The sequence below is a fragment of the Neodiprion virginianus genome, chromosome 4 (assembly GCF_021901495.1).
Source record: "Neodiprion virginianus isolate iyNeoVirg1 chromosome 4, iyNeoVirg1.1, whole genome shotgun sequence".
In the NCBI taxonomy this organism is placed as follows: Eukaryota; Metazoa; Arthropoda; class Insecta; order Hymenoptera; family Diprionidae; genus Neodiprion; species Neodiprion virginianus.
The window spans coordinates 886,624-902,746 of NC_060880.1; the positions used below are offsets into that span (position 1 = coordinate 886,624).

General features: G+C 40.1%; 1 protein-coding gene and 1 long non-coding RNA gene across 4 annotated transcripts in view; one reads left to right on the forward strand and one right to left on the reverse strand.

Annotated features, from left to right (window-relative positions):
- LOC124303428 (zinc finger CCCH domain-containing protein 13) overlaps positions 1-16,123 on the forward strand; it is a 115,358-nt gene that overhangs the window by 1,626 nt on the left and 97,609 nt on the right. For 2 of the 3 annotated variants that reach the window (XM_046760612.1, XM_046760615.1), the window contains exon 1: positions 8,251-8,477. The exons of the other annotated variant lie outside the window; for it this stretch is intronic. The gene's annotated coding sequence lies outside the window, so the exon portion shown is untranslated. Of the gene's footprint in view, positions 1-8,250; positions 8,478-16,123 lie in introns of those variants that run through there. 3 annotated transcript variants of the gene reach the window in all.
- LOC124303441 (uncharacterized) lies at positions 856-10,174 on the reverse strand. The gene is made up of 3 exons (XR_006907918.1): positions 10,164-10,174; positions 5,841-5,850; positions 856-915 (listed from the first exon to the last, which is right to left on the reverse strand). It is a non-coding gene; the product is annotated as an uncharacterized LOC124303441 (long non-coding RNA).

Below are 16,123 nucleotides of genomic sequence, written 5' to 3' on the forward strand. Positions count from 1 at the left end.
GCGAAGAAGGCATCCCGGTCGACGATCCGATCCGGCTCACCTGCGTACAACGCGATTATAAAAATTAACGCGAGGTCAACGCAGGGATGATCGGAGAAGAAAAAGAGGGGGGAAAAATCGATTTGGCAAATGGCGAAGCCGGCGGTCTTTTACCCTCGACGTTCATCCTTCGCACTTTGTACTCCATCTCCTATCGGCTTTGAGAGTAGAAATGAAAGCGGAGGAGATCGGGGATCAGTCGGCCCGGTATCTCTGATCTCCGGAATTGATTCTTTCGCTCCCCGCAGCCTCCGGGTCTCCGGGTCCCTCGACTCGCGGCGAATGGGGCCAAGAAGATACTTGCCAGTCATTCCCGCCGCTATCAATCTAAATCACCAAACATTTTCCTCCTCTCAGACATTAGTCTCGACTTACCGTGGCTCCGGAGTTTCTCAACTCTCGGGATATTGGGGCGGTGCCGCGATGCTCGTTGATCCCGATTCCCGGATACCCACTGAATGGGACAGACTCCTTCCTCGCTATCAAATCCCGCGGGATTCTCGCCCGCTATCCGCGCATCGCGTCGCGTCCCTCTCTCTCTCTACTCGATACGGTCGACGATTTTCAACCACCGGTCACCGAGTCGTTGGTACACCTCCGGCCGCACAACAAATCGGGTTTCATTCCGCCCGGCTCAAACTCCCGTAACTCGATACAAACGCTTCACTTCGTCCCGGGTTCATCCCCGATCGCTCTACGTTAGTAACGTATGCATCACTCTGATGGAGATTCAATGAGGAAAAGTGCAAGAGATCGATATACTTGTTTTTTCTTCGCACGTTAGGAAAAAGTTTTCGGATGAAAAAAGTTTGAGTGTCGAATTTTCATAGACGCGAAAATCTTATTCGTAGAATTTTAAAATGCGGAAAGTCCAAGCTGGTATAGAAATTTGTTAATGTACAAAGTCGAAATGCGGAATGACGAAACGTAGAAAGGTCGAAACATAAAACGGCAAAATAGAGAATCTGTATACGATTCTATATTTCGAGAGGAATTCCGACGATCCTACAGTGCGGTATTCTATTCTTTTACTTCTCCATACTTCTAATTCCAACATTTTTAAACTCTATGAATTAAGTTTTCCCTTCTTCAAACATTCGATACTGTGACCCTTCAATTTTTCGATCCTTCTGTGCTCTTTTTACAAGCTGTTCACTCTGAGATAACGACGAATAGCGAAGGATTCGTTTCTTGTCCATTTGTTTCGTGACGTGCAGGTGTGAGTCCTGTAAGTTGAGTGAAAAATCACCCTTATTTGTACAGCAGCCTATCGCTCGCGTTACGTTTGTTATCCAATTTACACTTTTTTTTACCCATAACGCAAAGCGAAGCAGACATTCCACAGACTTTCCGAAAGCAGTAAACAATTACATCAGACTTAGGGATCGACGGACACTCGTTCGGTGCGTTTTAATCCTTTCAACAGAATTTCCCGGTCGCAGGGAAAATATTTAGCGATTTCATCTCACTCGTCCCTTCTTGCCTAGTAGATGTTATACCTCATCGCGAATAAATGCCGATAAGCTTGACGAGAAAACATATCCCGCTGCGTAAATATCATCGCAGGTATGCGGAATATCTAATCAACGTCACATCGGCCCCGGGAGTTGTCACTGGCACGATATGCTCCATTAGTCCGGCTTTTCCCTCACGTTTCGCAGGATATTACGTCCGACCTAAACGGAAATGCGATTACCCTCAACTTAACTGAGCTTTCTGGAAGAGTGTACACGTTTCTCGAAATTTTAACAAGATTACAGGGTGGCCACAAATTTTTGGGAAAATTTCCATGGCTTTTCCAGGTTTTCCGAAACCTGAAACCTAATTTTCCCTGACACTTGGCCAGTTCTAGCGAGTTACTAAAACCTAAATCGTTCAGCTTATCAACTCTGTATTCGATTGAAATTCAATTCGAATTGAAGACAAATGTAATGTACAAAAAAAGCTCGTTTTGAGCCAATTTGTTTTCTCAGCGAAAAAAAGTAAACTCGTTACCTCAAAACATCATTTCTAATTTCTACGATGCTATACTGATATTTTTAGCTTTTTCCAAGACCAATGTAAAAATCCCGCGTGGCCACCCCGAATTAACAAAGATACCGCAAACTTGCAGCCTAGCCGATGTTGAGATCGAAACAATTTGACAAGAACATGATCGATTTAGCGTGGGAAAAGACGCTTCGAGATGCTGAATAAATTCAGCCTCTGCGATAAATTGAAAGGCACAACGGAGCTGTAATGGATGTGATAAAACTCTCGATCCGTAAATCGGTGTCGTCATTACGTGCCAATCGAATGGGTCAATAGGCAGTAACCCGGGCTCCGAGTGAGTCCAACAGGGAGGTTTGAATGCTCCGAGGATTTTCTGCAAAATCGTGCGGATGAGGCTCGTCGATCATTATCGCTTTTAGCGTCGAACCTTTGAGTGCCGAATTTATCATGCCTACCGCACAGAAGCTCTACTATACGGTGCAGATTTCACTCGCGACATTATTATACACGTGATATGCACAAAGAAATTCCGCGAAGCGCAGCTTTTACATCCCGACCAAACAATTATACAACCACCGGGTGTGTGCAAACTGCTACACGTACATTACAATTTCTACGACGGGTTATAATCCCGTTTTTAGCACGGAGTAGAAAAAAAAAAAAAAAAAATACTCGACGCGAAACAAGGCTGAGAAGCTAGAAGGGCTTCTCTAAATTTACTGCCAAACTCACTCTCCAACTATATTAACACGCCGTTCTTACAGCTTGCGAAACCTGAAAAGCTTCTACACAGCTTTGCGATTTTTTAAACCTTTTTCACCCTTTACCTTTACTTTTACCCCCCCCCCCCCCCCCCCCCTACGTATTTTCATCTTTTTTTCTTTTCTTTGCTTATTTTTCCTTTTCACTCTTGTAATTCTCGAACAAAACACGCTTTTCAAACTCATTCAACTTCCGCTCGTTTCAGCAGTTCCGTCGGATCGATTTAACGAGTTGAAAAATTTGTTGAGTAGACACCGTATAATCAAACCGACTTACGTCGCACACTGCGAGTAACAACGATAAATTATTCCTGCATCGAACTTTTCTCGTGCAGGGAAAAATGCAGTTGCAGGTTTTTCATATCCCGCAATTTTCATCGCACGTCGATTTTCTTTTGCGATGATTTTCACCGCTGAACGATTTCCGTCCGCTCTGCGGATAATTGCGGGGTCGAACTATTCGAAACGTGTCAAAGGTGTCGTCGAAGGTATTTCAAGACCCTCGAGACGCGTGGGGCGTGGTTTCTATGTTATTTGGCATTAATCAGCGTGTATAATTTCAGCGAATACCCAGGACGAGTAACTGTAAACCGGGTAGACGGGGCTTCTCTTGCCAACATGGGATTCGTCGATTAATACAGCTACGCGATCCCCCTGCCAACGAACGATACCGAAACTGAGGCGATACGCGATCTATAAAGAATTCCTTAATGAATTGGAAAGATTAATGCAATGTAATACGATATACGCACATCTGTCGTGCCTTGATTTACGAATGACGCCAAGTTTGAAACAAATTTTAAAGAAAAATTGTCAAAAAGGTAAACGGAGGCAATGACGGCGTGCGAATTCTGACCGTTGTTGTTGTTTTCGATGTGAACAAAACTGCGAAAACTGGGGGAGGTGAAGAAACTCGCTATTGATTCGATGACCAATTACGTGGGCATTTACTACCGTCATACGTTGATTAAACGAAAATAATATTTCTTCGAAATTGGATAATCAATTAAAAATTGATTACTCGTCGTTCGATCGTGTGAACGGTACGTTATGCATGGAATGGTCAATTATCAGAAATTACAACATTTTTTTACTTTATATTTTAGCCGCGTGTTATTTTAGCGTAACAAGGTACAAGGTTCGGAGTTCAGCTCATTTATTTTTATAACAAGCCACCGCAAAAATTACTTTCGCAAACATATCGAGACACGCAATTTTTACATTATCGTATTTCCATATAGATTCTGGACAGGTGATTTCTTGATACCGAAAGAAATAGAGAAACGCGGGACTTTTGCGCCAAGAACTTGCGAATATCCGGCAGTCAGGAAAGTGTTACGCGGCAGTTCGTTCGCGATTGTCTCGAAGAGATGAGTCTCGGCTCGATATCTCTCCGAGCCTCGGATGTGTCAACGGAAAAGGGTCAAACGTTCCCGGAGTGCTTTCCCCGCCTGCATTTAGCCGCGGCTCGCATCACGGACGTCGCGTCGGGTCGAGCAAACCGTCATTATGGAGAAAACGACACTCGTTCGCGTGCCTCCAAGTCATTCCGCGCCTTGTAACCCCGATCGGGAATTTATTTCTTCGTACCATATTTTTGATTCGAACATTTCGTATTTTACCAAACGTTGAGTATAAACTTCTCGGTCGCGATATTACGTTCTTCTTCCGTATTATAATTATTTGAAGAGAATTATCATCGCTGAATATTCGCATGTATAAGGTGGATTGAAAAGAAATGGAAAATCATATTTTAAACATTGCATGTTAGGGTGTTTCGGAAATGAATAATTTACAATGTTTCATCGTGGCGTCCTTTTGAAAGTTATTTTTTTCAGGTTGAAAGAAAGATTCTCTAAAAAGGTGAGCGTTTACGTTACGTGGAAGATCGCGCTCGTTTGATTTTTCAATTTTTTCACATTTCTTCGTATCTGGCAAGAAAACCGTTGCAGCACTCCAATTATTCTTTCTTTCTAGACATTTCAATTTTTCAACGCAAAGATCACGATCTGTAACACAACGACATATCAACCGAGAATCTTAATCTCTCAAATTAAAAGTTCATATTAAATTACAACTATTCTATGAGATTGAATTAATAATGAAAAACTCGCCGGATCCATTTCTCAAACATCAACAGGAGACTAACGTTAAGAGTGCGGGTCTTCTCTGTGACTTAAATTGATATTGCGATTGACGTAAACAATAATAAAAAAAAAAACATTTATTCGTGATGCATCGTAAATTGAAAAAAAATACTCGAATGACGTACAATTATTTTCGCGAGTCGCGAATTCGCGTGAATAAAATCGGAGTGTCGTTAAACTACCCGGATTTTCGCGTGGACGCATCGCATGTAAATAATTTTGCAGACGCGAATCACGCCCCAGTTACGGGAAAATTTGATGTTCGACGGTCGGTCGCTCGCGATTTCCCGCATCCGCATACAATGTCATACATTTTCCACAGAGCTTTCGCGAAGGTACGTATCAAGAAACCGACTAGATAGACATCTCTTTGCGGTTTGCGGATCGCAGTCTCGTTCGATATTATACGTGCAGGCTCATCGTTATTTTCCCATCCGCAGACATGTATTATCGTACGCGAAAGCTCCGCACAGCAGATTTTCTACATTCGGCAGAAGCGGGAGAGTCGCTGCTTGTTTTCCGTAGAGATATACTCTGTACCCACGCATCGACGCGACTCGCGTAGTTTCAGTTTACTCGTCGTATCATTCCCCCGAGATTTAACCCCCGGCTGTTGTAGAAACGGGATACAATGCGGAAGCGGAGATGCATAGATAACGGAAAAATGCCTTTTCTTCGTACATTTACGTCCCTCGGAGAATCGCCGAGCTTGCAATTTTCTTGGGCGGGGCTGCAGTCTCGAATTTGAAAAGTTCCGAAAGCGCTTAATTACGAATTATTTCCTGGCGAAACTTGAAGTTGAGAAATCGTATTAGAATGACCAGGATTACGAATGTGAAGATATTGAAAATCCGAACCAAAGGAAGATCAAAGTGGTGAAAACCAAGCTAGAAATTCAGACAACTGAAAATCTTGGATCATTCGAAATTTCAATGTACCGGATTTTTAAATTTTCTCAATTTCGCATTATCGGAACTTCGTGCGTCGGTTTTCGGACCATTCGAAACTTTGAAGTTTCGTAAAAATTCGATGTCTTTACTCAAGGTTTCGCCAGCAAAAAATTGCGAATTTGGAGCTTTCGAAAGATTACAAATTCGAAATTTCAACCCCGCCCCAAGTTCCTCCGCTTCGCCTCGGAATCAGACGAATGTTGGTCAAAGTTTCGGCAAGCTTGCGAGTTTCACTTGGAAATAAAAGTACCAGCCGTGCCATCACACTTCCGAGCGAATGGATACAGCGTATTTTCGGTGAATTTTGCAATACGGTATATGCGAAAAGTTGGGCTATCCGGCCCTCGAGAAAATTCCCGATTCTCTCGCGGCCGATTTCCCCACGTCCGCATCAGTCTTGGATCCGAGCCGCGACTTTATATCTCCGGTGTTGTAACAAGGAAGATTCGATAATAATGAAAAATTAACCGCAATCACGTCCAACTTTCAACCGCTAAAACTGAATTATTATACAGCGGTCGCTGCCTCCGCGGAGCGCATCTATTACAGGTATAATATACACGGGATGCCCGAATGTCAGCCCTGCAGGAGAAATTGCCGATTAATATTGCACGCGGGCTTCTCCGCAGTGGGTCTCGAATATCTGTTTCCGTCGCGTAATTTTTGCGCCTCCGCAAATATTCTGCAACGGCTGTTTAAAATTTAAATTAAGATTGACAGAACGATACCGAAGAGGGAGGGAAGCGGAAGATACGGAGGAAGAGGTCGACGAGATTATCGGTTCGTCGATACGTAGAAACAAGAGTTGGCTGAAGCGCGTGGGCGGGTGATCGAATAGTCTTTTATTCGCTTCGCGTGGGCGATCGGTATTTAGCAATCTTCATTTCACTCTTATCGAATTATGCACGATCCAAGGAGGGGTGAAGTCTCTGTCCGTTGAATAATGACGAATTAATCGGCGCGGGGAATCGAGAGAAAAGATTTGTTAGTTCGAACAGGTAAACTTATTTCAGTCGGCGTGTATTTAAATGGTAAGACAGATTACACTCTCGATTTTCGCGCTTCCGTGTCCAAATAACCGCTAATCGATCGAAAATATCGAACGAAAACAAGACCGAAGCGACTGTCGGACCAAGTGTGCAGTTCCGATTAGCGAGCAGCCTTGGAAGAGGAGAAGAAGAGAAAAGAAAAGGATAGCGAGAAGAGAACGGGTACACACACCGAAGAGTCACGCCTCGTTTTCTACTTCACCGACAAAAAGTACATCCCGTAAAGAAACGTCGCCGTCACGGATAATAGTGACAGATTTTTACTAAGAATGACCAAATATAATCGATTATTCTTTCACCGATTAATCGAGTTTAATCGATTATTATTTATCAAACTCGATTAGTCGACCGACTCGATTATTTAGTTTTTATGTTTTACCACCACCAATTACAGTATCAATTATCGTCATTGTCTTACTTATTGAGTACCTATTTTATATAATTAGCGAAAGGCGAATGAATATTTTTATATTCATTATGCAGGCCTGCTAATTACAACTTTTAATTTTAGGTATGTTGGATTAAAATGTAGCGCCAGTTTTTTCACAGCACATAGAGATTTATTTTTATGCAAGATACGCATATTTACAGATTTTTGAACAATTTTTACGAAAAAATTAAATATAATGAATTAATATAAAACTTAATGTTTAGGTATGAAATGAACAGCATTAGTTTTGAACAAGACTTAAGAGATTGGATAAGTCCAAACGAATTGCGATATCTTTTTCAAAAATTGAAAGTTAACTCTAGTAGTAATAAGAAATCGGAAATAATAATTTGTCAGAAACTTTACGTAATAGAATTTTTTAAATATTTTTTTCCCAATTTCGTCTTTAATACCTACCGAAATTACTGCTCAGTTTTGTCAGGGGAAAACCATCGCAGGCTTATGTTAGGTAAAAACTTTTCCACCATTAAGACTGCGTACTTCGAACGAACCGTTTCAAAAAAATACGATATAATCGATGAATCTATTAATTTTTACCGATTCAATCGAGTCGTGTTAGATCATTTTTTTTCTGCTCAATTAATCGACGCATCGATTATTTTTTAGCTCAGCGGCCGTCGCTAATTCTTCCACCTCGCAGCGCCAAAAATTTTGCGAACCAAGCAGGAACGAAATGAAATCGAGAATCTTATCGCTCGCAAAATGAATACAATTTAAAAATAGCAACGAAACTATCCGATCTGCGATAACTTCTCGTAATCCTTTCGCTAAAAAATTGACCGTTCCGCCGTCTTTCCGGTCTTCGTCGACGGCGTCGCGACGGATCGACGGGCGGCTCGAGCAGCGTCGCGACGCCGGGCAGTCGGACGTTCAGTCGTGGCGCGCGCGCCGTTCCGAACGGATCGTCTATCGCGGATTGTTTCACCCTTTGCCAGGAGGTGCGGGACTAGGAAAAATCGCGGAGTCACGTGCCAGGCGTAATTTCCTAATATTTCCATGTGAATTGTGGCTCGATGCAGATGTTTAATCGCTTTAAATCAAAGTTATTTGCAGCGTGATTCTTCTACGTAACAGGTGAAATTCTATAGGTACGTTGAATTCTTTGATTGATTGATAACAAATATGTATAATAATAACGATCCCGAGAATTGTTTCTCGGAGTGCGAATATTAATTGCTGCTGATTTAATGCTGTTTTTTTTTTTCTTTTTTCTTCTTCAATTTTTGTTTATTTGCAAATTTATTTTCCACTCATTGTTGTTTGATTCGATTCCATACATTATCCGGCAATTTTTACACGATCGAACTTTGGATTACAACGTGAGTATCGTACGTTTGAATCATTGAAAAAAATATTGTGGTAAACGAAAGTGAAGAAGTTGACACAGAAAACTTCTCTCGAACTATTCACAAATTCTATCTTCGTTTTTTATCCACAAAATTATTGCTTTCTTTCTGATTTTTCATTTTTTTGGTTCAATATTCGAACACATTCGGAATTATTCTATCCCTGTTTTAAACGGTCGTTTAATTAATTCTTCTGCTCTCCCGGGTTTTTTTCTTTTCTCTTATCAGCCTGTGAACCGCGCAGAGAAATTTAATTTTCACGCGGCTTTGCAACTTCTGTAAAATTCTCAACGTTTTTTCCATCTGACTAGGAGTTTAAACGTTTACCGATTTTCCAACTTTTTTTTTTTTTTTTTCTTCTCTCTCATACGTTTTCTCGTACAATCGATATTATCGTTACGAACTTACTTCTTCCAAGCACAATGCGAGAGAAAGAAAAAAAATTCTCCAACGACGAGAAAACCTAATTGAATATGCATGGTGTATTTATGCACGTACGTACCTGCCTGTAATTACTCGATAATACTTAGACGCGCCCTGTTTATATCCAAACAATGTGTCACATTGCTCAAGGAGTGTTGGGTGCAGGTTCGAACGTATGCCGAAAGAATTCTCGAGTTCTTAGTTGCTCCTTGCTTAGCTCTGCACCTCGGGAAACGAGGTGAGCCAGCATCGAATTGTATCAATCGTCGGTTAGGAACGAAGGTCAAACGATTCCACGTGTGTATTAACACAAAGTGTATACATGCATATATTATATGTATTACGGAGATATTATTGTGTCACGATTATTTCGGCGTCTGTTAACTGCGTCGTTGTGAACGAAACGATCGTTCCTTTAATCACTGCAGGTGAAATACAGGATAGAGACGCGTCGTTGTCTCGTTATACGTTGTTCGTTAATGCTGTGGTGGTTTGATGGAATTTATCGTCGATTCACGCGATGAGATTTTCGACGAACTTGGTCTGTGAAGATCTTTATTTTTTTTATATCGATGATCGAACGTGGTTGAAGTAACGGAATTCGAGACTTGTTAAACTATCGAAATCCGGGAAAGCAACTGCAGTTGTTGTATAACGTGGAATGGTGTCAAGGCTACGCGAAAGAACTTTTTGTCATCCGTTCGCCCGATTTTTCGGGGCGGGGTTGAAGTTCCGAATTTGAAAATATGGTTGGAATGACAAAGGCTGAAAAATCCGAAATGCAAGATTTCGAAAATTCAAGTTACGATAGGGCGAAATTCCGATAAATAAAATTTCCACGGAGTAAAATTTGGCAAATTAAAATATACTCAGACAGCGTAGTTTACTCAACGAGCGGATGTGAAAAATCAGAATGACCATGATTACGAACGTAAGAATATCGAAAATTAAAAACAAGGAAAGATCAAATTGGTGAATTTTCACCAAGCCGGATATTTACGGAACTGAAAATCTTCGATAATTCGAAATTTTGATTCCTCAGATTTAAAAATTTTCTCACTCTCACAATTTGGGAACTTTGACTTGAATGTTTTGTCAAAGTTTGATTTCATTACCTCAAGTTTCGCCGCCAAAAAAGTCGGAATTCGGCGGTTTCGGAACTTTTCAAATTCAGTATTTCAACCCCGTCCCAATTTTCCATAGTCCGATACACGCGCATGTGTCACGAATTGTAATTACGCGTAGCGTTGCAAGAGCGGTAAAAAAAGAAAGGTGAGAAATGAAGAGAAATATGAAAAGAGAGTGCACCAGCCAACGTAATAATACACTTTGCGCACCATTTACCGCACCGGCAGACGAATGAGCTGTATAACGTCCTCGTTTTGCTGCGGTTTAAGGTATCATTGCGTGTGTGTGTGTGTGGGTGGGGGGGTGGGAGGAGAGAAAAATTTAGCGTCATTATTATTCCTATTATCGCTATTGTTACTGCGCTTTAAAACGCGGAGTATCCTGTTAAGAAAAATGCTCCGAGCTTGAGACGACCGGGAGAAGAAAAGGAAAAATGAATCAAATGTTTATACAGACTGTATTTTATCTATACAACAATCACCTTCGCAGCGGGCAATTAATTGTATACCTTGCACGTATATATTCTCTTTCTTGTTATTATCATCGACGTCTTTTTCTTCTTTTTTTTTTTTTTTGTTTTCAAGCGTTTGACAGCTACGCGCAATTTCGTAACGCAAATCGACGTTCGTGTGATCGTAATTGGTACAGACACCATATTTTGGTCAAGGCATTCGCTCACTCCGTTTTTTTTTTTTTTTTTCTTACTACGCCATGTGTCAGTTATAATTTCACTTTTATCACTATTTTTTTCTTTCTCTTCTCTTTCGTCGATTCGTTAATCGCGATTTACCGCGAACGGCGAAGTGGTATAAAAATTTTCAACCGTTCACCATTCAGCTTCGTTTTTTATTTATTTATTTATTTATTTATTTTTCACTTAGTACATTTCTCGACCGGTTCCATTACGGAACGATTCTTGTCCATTTTTTTCGGACATTCAACTTTTTTTTTTACAAACTTCACAACGAAAGTGGTCTAAAAATGTTCCAAGTGAAAAATAGGAGCGAGGGTCAGACGTTGGTTGGGTTCGCACGGAATTCCCCGTAGTTATAATTTACATTTGAAATTCATCCCCCTCCGCATTTCCTTTCCAATAATTTTGCGACTCGCCGTTACGGTCTGCTCGAAACCGTCATCGTGTCTCCGTGTTGAAAGAAATTAAATTCACAATAAAAAGTGACTATTCTCGAAGCTTGGCGGTATCGCTGCAATTCGCTACGATCTCTCTATCGATCCAGGTGGATCGGATATACAGGCACTTTGGATAACGCATACCCATTGCATACCTGGTGAGGGAACCGTGCGCACCGGGTGGCTAAATTTAATTATCTCATGTAAATCGCGCGATCCTTACACCAGCTATCGCATCCCCGTCCCATCGACCTCGGTGTCTAGGACACGTGTAAATATGGGGATCCATCGCATCTGCATTCGCCTCTATTATCCCGCCGCGCTGCTCAGTGTTCTCGATAGTTTTCCGAATTTGCATTTTCCTCCTTCTGGTTTACGGTTCTTCTTTTTCTTTTGTTGCTTTTTTAACCCTCGGTCAGCCGTGTGGTTTTTTTACCTACGTCGCTGGCTAAAGGTGGGCGATTTTTCGTCTTTGCTTCTTCGCCTCCCCCCTCACTTTGGATTTTTCAAAAATTGACAAAAAATTTAGATTATCGCTTTCAGGTGTCTAATTGATATTCCAATAATTTGCGTTACGAAATTTTCAATTTTCCAATGATTTGAAATTGTCAAACAATGAAAAATTCCCGAGACACCGATGAAGCGAAAACGTCAGGCGTCAAGGCGATTTTTTAACTAATCATTTTTTTTTTATTTTTTCTCATCTTCTCTTTCACTCTTCGGTAGTGATTTTTTTCTTCAACATAAATCGTTATTCGAGTACAGACGTGTAACCTTTAACGAAATTGAAAAAAGAGGTGTTATTTATTTTTAATCATTTCAATCGTAAATGCGTACCAAGTTACTTGAAAAGCATCGTTTGAGGTAAAATTTGAAAAAGATGTGTATATTAGTTGTATCGTATGAGTCGAGGTGGTCTGGTTAGTTTCATTTATTAGAACATAGATTCATACCGTTTAATTTCTGTACAACGTACGTATATATATATATATTTTTTTAAAGATACATATATATATACATATGTAACCCGCAGCGTGTTATGGCCGAAGGTGGAACGTGGTGAATATAAAGTTACCGTTACGTATCTCCGTTACCCGTTGCAGTTGAACGGCATTCTTGCATTTTTACGCACTGAATTTGAATGGCTATATATACATATATGTACGTATATATGTATATATATATATATATAGCCGTATGTATATATGTACGTACGTTTTACACGGACAAACGCGTTGAGCTCAAGTCACCTGCGCATATACACGAGTGAAATCCGGTTTCAAAGGTACAACCTGTGCCTCGGGCGCTTTTTATCCGACAACCGTTGTTCTGCGCTGCAGTGTTATGGTTCCTAAGACCTCGAATTTGGAGTGTTAATGGGAATTTGGTAATCGTTTTCTCTGAAAAAGAAATCAGTCTCTTTAACAGAAAAAAAGCAATTACGTATTGTAGGTAACGGAAATCCATGCTTGCGGCGCGGAGGATATGCGTATTATTAAAAAAAGGCAAACATTTTAAACTTGTTTGTAAAATAAATGTTGATGATTTTTTTTCATTTTTTATTCTTTTTTTTTTACATAATTTAGAAAATTAATCTCAGCCGGTAATCTAATTACCGTTAGGAATTTGACGTACATTAGTTTTAAAACAAACACGAGTATTTACTGCCGATTTAATCGTCAGCGTAAAATTGCGCAATTATAACGGTTGAAAAGAAGATGATAATTTACGAAAAATTATTGTTCGATCATCGGTAATAATCAAGCTGTCGAGCCACGTCGTTCTTGTCTATAGTCAGCTGATACGTTATTTTCACTGATTATCAATCAATCTTGTTTTTTTTTTTTCTTTTTTGTTTTGTTTTCTTTTTGTCAATTTATCGCGCATCGCAGCTCGTTATAGCACTAAAAGAGATAGCAATTTCGCTGCGGTAGATATTTATAGACACTTATTACACGTACGCGTATGCGTATAATCACGTACATACCTGCTGATATTAATTTGCAAAAATAAATGAGGCTTGTATCCGTGACACGCGACTTACGGTAAATTAATTGAAGACCGCGGATGCGTGCTTGTAACGATTCTTATATCGAACGATGCGCTTTTATCACCATTCTCAGAGTCTCGGTTAGCTTATATTCATTTTAATTTTGTCAGTAAGAAAAAATATCAAGAGGGTATTGACATTATTTGAGAAATCTGCAGACTAACTAACCTATATTTACATCCAATACGATCGTTGGTTTTACAAAATTATCAAACATGACGCAGTCTGTGATTGCAATATTTGGGCAAGAATTGCAGAGATGAACGGAGTTTTTTTTTTTTTTTAATTTGTTTAAATATCGACCAGTCAATAAAACACGTAGCTGAAAATTTTCTCGTTTCAACGAAGAAGTAAAGGTATGTGGAATATTCAATCGACGAATTTTGATAAATTATACCATGTTCTGTAATTCGTGGTTATATCTTGAAAACAGAGTTAAAAGTACAAAGAATAATGTTCGATCGTTTGATGTTCGCGATCTTTTACGTTTCGTTTCTTGCACCCAGCTTTCCAACTCTCTCCCTTTACTTTTTTCTTCTTCTCCGTTTGAAACCTTTTGGGAAATAAGAACGGAAGGATGAGAATCTCATCCTTGAATAAATGTTTCAATACTGTGTATACGGATGTGTATGTGTATCTAAGATAAGTTCTGTATAAGCCTTTGGGAAATACATGCGAGAGAAAACGTTTGGAATATCTACCTTGTTCAAGTGTATGAGAAACCAGAGCTGCGCTTGGGGTTAAAAAGAAAAACCACACGCCCCAAGCTATATTGTGCGTAACATTTTTTCTTATACACATTTATACATCCCCATATACCTGGTATATGGTATACGAATATCCGATTCGATAGTTTTTTTTTATATCTAGGTACCTACGTTTTCGAATTACATAATCCAGTTTATTTATTCCTCACGATTCCACTATCAAAACTCGAATTATACGGACGCGCTGTTTGTAACAAACTATTTAGCGACGTTTTTTTTTTTTAACTCTCATTTCAACCGATTTTACATAAATATCAAATAGAATATAAAAGCCGTTCGTTTTTTTATTTCACTTCTCTTCCTCGTCACAGGCGAATTTTCCCTGCAACGGTTGCAATTTCTCGAATAATAATTTTACCTTTACTTTCTTTCTACTTATCTATGTAGGTACACCTATATTCTGTAATTTTATTCCCCGATGTTTTATTCGTTCTTATTCTCGCTGCCTCAGATACAATTTCCAATTCTTCGTTATCCCACCCTTGCGGACTCGATTCGCTTATCGTCTTCGAGTGCGTGCAACGATTATCACTACGGGAAAGAACTGCATTACACGCGCCCCTATTCAATTCGCTCCTACAGCATATGGCGTATTGTTGGCGTTGTGCGTGCACGACGAGCTATACGTTTGGCTATCTCACGCGGTTACACGATTTTTACATTAAGGGGAACAAGCGTGTCGCTCGTGAGTCAATTACTTTGACTGAGAAATCGCGAAATCAAGGATCAGCGGCGACCACGTGTTGTGATTACCGTTATATTTCAAAAAAACAAAAATAAAAAGCATCATGAAAGAGAGAAATCACCCCATTGATCTTTCTTTATATTGTATTTTCGCTACTCTTACGTTCGTAATCCTGGCCATTCTGATTTTCGGCTTTTCTCATTTTTTACACTCACTCGTCGAGTAAGCCGCGCTGTCTAATTGTAAGTATATTTTAATTTTCGGAATTTTGTTTTATCGAAACTTTGCTCTGTCGGTACTTAAACTTTCGGAAACTTGAGCCGTCGGCTTTGCGACCATTCGAGACTTTGTAATTTCATCAAACTTTGATCTCCCAACTTCAAGTTTCGCCTGCAAATAATAAATTTTAAAAATCGGAACTTGGACCCCGTCCTTCCGTAAATCGCGATATTTGCTACGCTCGAAATAACGAATTCTTCTTTTACTCGACGCCACGAAAGGCTCGATATTCTTCGGCTCGCATACCGACGTGATTTAAATGTAAATGTGTAATTTATGAAACAGCAATGTTTAAAAACCGGAATTCGTGTGAAGTTTTCATGCGCGGCGTGCTCTCGAAGGCAGATGGAAGAAAAAAGGAGTAATTCGAGGATTATGGCGCGTGTGTGTGTGTGTGTGTAAATAAAATACAACGTATTTACATGCAACGCATTCAGCGTTTTAACGCCGAGTCTCTTCTGGCTGAGGTTTCACGGGTCCATCTCTTTTTCTCCCTCCTTCTTTCTTTCCTTCTTTCTCTCCCCCTCCCCTTCTCGTCACTGTTTTCTACACCGTGACTATACACCGTCGGATATCTGAGACTACCAACTGGTTTTCTCGCGAAGAATTTTTTCGGGTCAATCATGGCCATCGGCATCTCTCCACTTCGGTCATCTTTATATCGGAACCAAGAAGCTTGTACGGATAGAGAAACGCGCTTTGAATTTCAAACGAACGATTCGACGGTACGTCAACGATTTATATGAGAAGAGGATATAAAATGAATGTAAAAAAATTTACTACAATTTTAAGTAATTCGGATAGCAAATGTTCGCTGTAAATATCTTCGACAGCTTGCAAAAGGCGCGTGAAGCATTTGAATCTTAATTTTATTTTGTATCCGAATTTTGCTGATCCAAACGATCAACGATTTTTCTTTACATAA